Genomic DNA, 6,738 nt, shown 5'->3' with positions numbered 1-6,738 from the left:
GCCCTTCTTTGACCTTAATCTTGACTGGTGAATGAACGAACACTCTGGGTCCCCAGTGGAATCTTTATATCCACAGAGTAAGGAAGGGCCAGTGATAAATGAGGTCATAGGTTATAGAACCCCAGTAAGACTACATGGCAATTTGAGTTTCCCAGTGCCAGTTCCAACCCTGAGCTTCACCTCCTAGGCCCTGTTCCCCGTCAGACTTAACAGCTGTGTATGGATTCTGTTGCGACATCACTTTCTATTGCCTGATTAAAGCCCTGCTGGGCCGCTGACTATCTAGCCTCAGTTTCCCTTCTGTAGAACTGACAACAATCATTGCACCCTGCTGAGCTACAGCTAGGAGTAAATGAAATACTGCAGGGCCCAATGCCTGTGTGTCATTGCTGCCTCCATTGTTCAGACACAGGAATCAAGGCAGAGGAGACAAGCGTCCTGTGGAGGATAAATGAGAGCATTGCAATTCAAGTCCGCGCTGCGGGCTCTGAAGCTGGGCTGTGACCATCACCCGGGGCCTCCTGAAGAGATAGGACTCATGCTGCCTCTGAGCAGGTTTCTCTTGACTTTCCAACAGCACCTGCCAAAGCCCAGAGGAGTCATGTTATCCAACCAGGGGTGGGGGTTGAGCCCCCACCAGCTCTGCGCTCTGACCCATTGGAGACTTCGGTGCCCCCGCTGACTCTGCCAGGGAGTGTCTTTCCCAAACAAGGGGAGACAGCTCAGAATGGGGAGCATCCTTGGGGTTAGGGGCTGAGTTCTAGGGTCTGAGAGTTACTTTGGTGGCTGCTGGAGACAGCGCTGGGCTCTGATGTTGAGTCCCAGTGTGAGTCCTGGGGCTTATCGGGGAGCCTGTCTGTGCTTTGGAGCTTCACCTGGCAGAGACACAGATCTATGCGTTAAGATGAAACAGCTCTGGAATGCAAACAGAAGCCCAAACCTTGGGGACCACGATGGTGTGGAGGGGAGCTGAGCCATGGCTCCCTCTAGTTTCCACCCTCTCCCTTCATCCACCTCGGCTCAGCCTCTTCCCACCTCCACTCTCTCCACCCTTTCTCTTCCTAGCCTGTGGCTTTTCACTGAAAGAGAAGAGGGAGAAAGAAAGGGTGGGGGAAGGCCTGGGGGAAGGGGTGTCCACTTTGTTGATATGATGCTGCACTTGTTCTGTGAATGAAGGTGATGTGGGTTCAGGGTGGAGGAAGGGGGTGGAGGGAAGCACTGGGTAGGGCAGCCTGGGATGGGGTTGCCATGGGAACAACAGCCTGCCAGGAGCCCTGCCTTCAAAGCCGAGGTGCTGTGCGTGTGTGGCAGGTTCCTGAGGGAGGCGGGTGGTGTATGGTGTGTGTGTGGGTAGCAGTTCTGATGGGAGCCCCCTGGGACTCCAGCTCCTGGATTCCAGACCAAAACCCTAACCTGAGTGGGAAGCGATATCATTCAATATTTCCTGGCAAATGCCCCTCAGCCTTAAGCCCTCTCTTGCAGGTATGGGGGTGGAATCATTCTGGCCACTGTGAAGGGGACCCTGATTGAGTCCTCTGCTGGCAACACCTCTTCCCTTCAAATGTGTTAGGGGTGGAGCCAAAGGTCTTCTCCTGTGGGGCTCAGAGTAGTGATGGAGGGTTGCCTTGTCAGGCTGCAGGCTATGAGCCGAGTCCAGTCACTTGAGGCATTTAGTTCTAACCCTCAGGGGATGCACTGGAGCCTGAGAATTTGGCCAGGTGAGAAACCCTCTGGATTTGATGATCTTCACGTGCTCTGGTGGACACGGCTGTCATCAGTGACCCTCTGGCCACTAGGGGGGGCATGGCGCAGCATCCATGGTACTAGGACAGCTGGGGGGTCGGGGGGGGGGGAGGGGAGACCTGGGTGTATGTGGCTGAAAGGTACCCTCCGTGGCATTTCCTTTTTTGGAGCTGGCTCCACTAGACCAGGCCACAGGAAACCCTGCTGGCCTTCTGGGGACCCAGCACTCTGGAGTTGCCATTCAGTCTTGGCCTTCTTGGGCTCGATGCCTGGCTGTTCACACAGAACCTCCATCCTATTCAGAGCAGTTCTGCAGCGCCTGCTACTCACCAGTGCGTGCTGGGCATTGCAAGGGGCTTTAGACCCATCCAGGAGGCACAAGCTTCACACAACACATCCGACATTAGACAGGCAAGCTCTGAGACCTGACAACCTGCTTTGAATCCTCATTGCTGACTCTGTGATGGATCTTGGGCAAGCTGACTAATGTGAGCCTCACTTTCCTCTCCTGTAAAATGGTGATGATAACTGGATGTAGCCTGTGGAATTGTAAGGATGAAATGAGAAAACAGAATGAAGTCTGTCAGGGTCTGGCACGGACGGGGGTGCCAACTGTTACCAGTGAGTCAGAGGGATGTGATGGAGGCAGAGGTGAGTGATGACCATGAGACAACCAGGGAGGGCTTCCTGGATGTGGTGTTGTCAGGAGTGAGTCTGAAGGACAGCTGGGCAAGGCCAGGCAGGAAGGAAGGTATTTGGAGAGCTTGCTTTGTTTGTTCCTTGCAACACGAACTGGCAGCCCAGGAGTCCTCTCTCCTGGACCCTAGCCTAACTCCCTCTGGCTCCTCCTCCTCCTGTTCCACTTCCTGTCCTTTTCCTCCTCCTCCTCCTCCACCACCTCCTCCTTCCCCTCCCTCGCGAAAGGAAGCCAGCTCAGGGGCAACAAGTTTCACAAATAGTGACCACTGCCTGGTGCTGCTTAGTGGCTCTTGACCAGGGACTGTACCCCAGGGACATTCAACAAATGTGTGCTGTCATCTTTGTTTGTCATAGTTGGGAAGCAGGGAGTGCTGTTGGCTGGCCGTGGATACAGAGACGGCCCTTTCCCCTACAGAGAGGGAAGTGGTCCCAACCAGCGAGAAGCCCTGGCTTGGAATGAACACTTCCATTAGGGAGAAACTGGGCCACCTGCACCGGCCCTGTCACGGTTTCCCCACACCTGGGCAAGTCACCCCCCCCCCCCCCGCGCCCCCAGTCTCTCTGAATCGTCTAGTCTAGTCCCCACTCCCCTAGTGCCTCCGGCCTTTCACGCCGGCCCTCTGCCACTCAGCTACCAGTGTCACTTCCCCTAGGGTCTTGTCCCCCCTTTCATCCTCTGCCTCGCAGGGGTTGCGGACCGCCTGTCAGGCAGGAGTCAGCCGGCGGCTGCACGAGGCTTCAGAGACCGAGCTGCCCGCTGCACTCGGCCTGCCTGGCCACGGATTGGCCGAGCTGCTGTTTCCATGGTGATCACCGGCAAAGCCCGGCCCCCACCTTCCATCTCCTCCCCCGCCCCCCTAGGCCCTATTCAGTGGCGAGAGCAGCGACAAGCAGGTTAATAAAACAGGAGCTGCGTGAGGAGCCAGGCTGTGGGCCGAGGTCCCAGCGTGGTGGCCCGCCCAGAGGAGAGAGGGGCGGTGGGGGTGGGGAGTAAGGAGCTTGCTTGGAACGCAGTTAGTGCCCGCCCTTCTCCAGACAATCAGGGACTCCACCCACTGCAGGTGCCGGGGCTGTTCCTGCCCTGGGATATTGGGGCTTCATTTCCTCATGGTGCGCCTTCCCACAATGGCCTCTGGGGGCAGTGTCCCCACCCCCAACAGAACCTCCAGAGCCCTGTAACTGGAATGGGAGAAGGCTGGGGATGAGGGAAGAGACATGGAGTGGAAGAATAGGGGCTGAGAAAGGCTAGGACTGGGAAGAAGAGTAGAGCGAGATGAGGCTGAGACAAGAGTGGTGTCGCGCTTGAGGATGGGGAAAGAGACAAGAGGGGAAGGAGGAAAGAAGTAGGAATGAGGCTGCTGGCAAACGCCGAGTTGTTTGGGATGGATGGAGAGAGGGGCTGGAGGCATAGAGATGAGGTGGGGTGGGTTTAGAGCGGGGGCTTCAGGAGGTTGCGAGTTTAAAGGTTGAGAGGAAAGGGATTGGAGCAGGGACTGGAGGAAGGAAGTGGAGAGGGCTGAGAAGGCTTGATAGGGACAGACATTGCTCAGCACAGCCCCAGGCTGACTCATACCACACTTGTGTCCAGCGTAGAGCCTGAGGGGTAGGTGCTGAGTGTGTGCTTGCTGCATAATCACAGCAGTGGAGGGATGAGGTGGAACCTGGTGAGCTATGGATGCTGGGAATATGCACTGGACTCGGTAGCCCCAGCAACACCTCCTCCCACCCCCCACCCCCAGGATCAACCTAGTGTTTGCTGTCAGGTCTGTGTGACACTCCGACGTGTATGACATCATTGAGCACTTACAATAATCCTTTGAGGCAGGCCTATTACAACATCCACCAGAGATTCGGAGAGGTTGAGTGACTTATTCAAGGTCACAGGGTTCGGGTTCTGTCACATATATATGGTGGACATGTAATCAGCAGCTGTATCAGGGGCTGAAGCTTTCTGGCCCAGTTCAAACAATGTGGGATGGTGATGGGGTAAGAAGGCAGTCTGTGCTCAGAGGCTGAGGATGGATCTGCTGTGATGCTGAGCCAGGGGTCAGCCATCTGTGACATCATCTGGCTCCATACTCAGTGCTTCCAGCTGGGGGAGATGCAGGATTTGCTGGGGTTTTTGTGTGGCTTTGTTTGTGTATCATTGGCATTGAAGTGTCATGTGACAGACACAGAGACCCTATAGCAACTCTCAAGCATTGTCCTTGAAAATCATCTATTTTCAAACAATGGAGGAGCTCAGAGCTAGTGCCTGGAGGTCTAGAGTAGAAAGAGTGTGTGTGTGTGTGTGTGTGTGTGTGTGTGTGTGTGTGTGTGTGTTGGGGGAGTAGACTAGCTTGGCTCTAAGTTAAGCGTGATGGTACAGATCTGTAATTCCAGCAGGCAGGAGGTGGGGGTGGGGAGATCAGGAGTTCGGGGTCATCCTTGGCTACATAGGGAGTTTCAGGCCATCATGAGCTAAATGAAAAAGAATGTCTTGGCTCTAGATCTGTCTGTGATAGGACCGTGGATAGATGGTATAATCTCTATGAGCCTCAGGTTCTCGGTGTTACAGGTGGGAAGAAAGTTCTTGATTAATGTGGCTTCCTTCTTTTGATCCAGGAGGTCGGTCTCTGTTGGTACTGGTTCTCCTGAGAGATTTGTAACACCATACTTCATGACCCAGGGTGAAGGAACTTCCTATACTGTCCCCACTTCCAAGAATGAAGACAGCCTTCTGGCCTAAAAACATGGTGAGACAGGGCTGTTCCTCACTCTGAAATGGGACAGAAGGATCCAGGCCAAGGGAAGGGAGGGGAAACTTCTGCATCACATCTCTCCATTCTGCATCCCTGACCCCATCAGAGAACACTACTGAGACAGGCCACGTCCCTCAGCTCTGAGCTTCTCAGACCACCCACTGGTAGCTGCTACCCCTGCAGCCTGCGGGCTCTGGGGACAGGACTGAGGGCCAGGCCACCAGCTAGGAGCCCAGGCCAGGGAGGGCACAGGCGGCTGCTGCAACCTGAACACTCGATAAACCATTAATTCTTAATAAACGACAGGCTGTGCATTATTTAACAATAATGATACTTTCTGTTCCATTATAGATTAAAACACCGGCCTCTTCTTATTAATCCTGCATTTCAAAAGCTTGTAAATCCTACACAGCCAGAGGAGATAAAAGCAGGCTCAACCCCATCCCGGGGCTGACACACTCTGCCTGACATGGTGGCTCAGCGGCTCTGCCTGGGTGCTCACACTCGTGTGCCCTGGGCCCACCCACAGCCCTGTTCTTGGACATTTATCAGCACACCTGCTGTGGATATCTCTCTCCTTACTTCCCTCACTTACACACACACACACACACACACACACACACACACACACCCCACAGTCTGCCTTTCCATTCTCTACCTCTCCTTCCTTTATCTTCACAGCATTCTGCCACACATAACCATACTATGCACGGATTCTATTCTCATCTGACTTTTGCATTTCTCAAGGGTCCTGCGGAGGGGCTTGGGGAAGAGAAGATCAATCTTAGGTAGGCGGTACACAGAAAAGAAGGGGGCTGGTACCTCAAGCCCCTGCAGGCTGGGGAGGCTCTGAGTCCTTTTGACATACTGGAATTCCCTTAGAACTGCATAGGAATTTTCTTAGCATGGCCCTGACTGGACATGCAGCTCTCCTCCCTATGGCCCTCAGGTTCTCTTTACACACCGTCAGAGACAGGGAGCTTACTCCCACTAGAGATAGCATCCGCACTGCCGGAAGCCTCCAGCCTTCCAGGGCTTCTTTAGAAGCCACGGTTCGTGGTGTACACCTAAAATCCTGGCACTGGGGAGGACGGGAGCAGGAGGAAGCATCAGAAGTGCAGTGCCACCCTCTGTTACTCAGTGAGTTAGAGACCAGCCTGAGCTACACGAGACCTTGTCACAAAGAACAAAATACAGACAGACAACAAGAAGCTTCCTCGAGAAAAGCCAGTCTTGGCTTCGGGCTCCCTGGTACAAGACAGGCCTTTGGGAAGGGGCAGCTGCTACCAGGTGCCTGCGATGCTTCTGCCCTTTCCTCGGATCTCAGGCTGAGCGGTGTGGACTTTCTCCATTCCCTTCCTCAGTGCTGCCAGAGTTGCATACCACAGCCCTTCCGTGTGCAGGCAGAGCAGGCGCCAGGTAGATGGTCTTTCTGGGGGGAGCCAGAAACTAAGGGTCTGCAAAGAAAATCCACGGTGACCTTGGATGCCTTGCCCAAGGTCACTGCAAAAAAAAAAAAAAAAAAATCAGCCGGGCGTGGTGGTGCACGCCTTTA

At 54.4% G+C, this 6,738-nt stretch overlaps 2 long non-coding RNA genes across 4 annotated transcripts in view; one reads left to right on the top strand and one right to left on the bottom strand.

Annotated features, from left to right (window-relative positions):
* Nucleotides 1-375: 375 nt before the first annotated feature.
* Gm30142 lies at nucleotides 376-4,173 on the bottom strand. 3 transcript variants are annotated; one of them, XR_003952629.1, is made up of 3 exons: nucleotides 4,016-4,173; nucleotides 2,074-2,282; nucleotides 376-580 (listed from the first exon to the last, which is right to left on the bottom strand). It is a non-coding gene; the product is annotated as a predicted gene, 30142 (long non-coding RNA). The 3 variants fall into 3 exon arrangements; XR_003952630.1 differs by having other exon boundaries at nucleotides 2,074-2,251; nucleotides 4,016-4,034; XR_001782503.2 differs by lacking the exon at nucleotides 4,016-4,173 and having other exon boundaries at nucleotides 2,074-2,971.
* Gm30188 overlaps nucleotides 3,349-6,738 on the top strand; it is a 25,831-nt gene continuing 22,441 nt past the window's right edge. Inside the window, exons 1-2 of the long non-coding RNA XR_003952627.1 lie at nucleotides 3,349-4,428; nucleotides 5,047-5,177. This is a non-coding gene — a long non-coding RNA (predicted gene, 30188). The remainder of the gene's footprint in view (nucleotides 4,429-5,046; nucleotides 5,178-6,738) is intronic.

Source organism: Mus musculus, chromosome 18 (genome assembly GCF_000001635.26).
Source record: "Mus musculus strain C57BL/6J chromosome 18, GRCm38.p6 C57BL/6J".
NCBI classification, from domain to species: Eukaryota; Metazoa; Chordata; class Mammalia; order Rodentia; family Muridae; genus Mus; species Mus musculus.
This window is presented reverse-complemented; position numbering and strand designations above follow the sequence as displayed.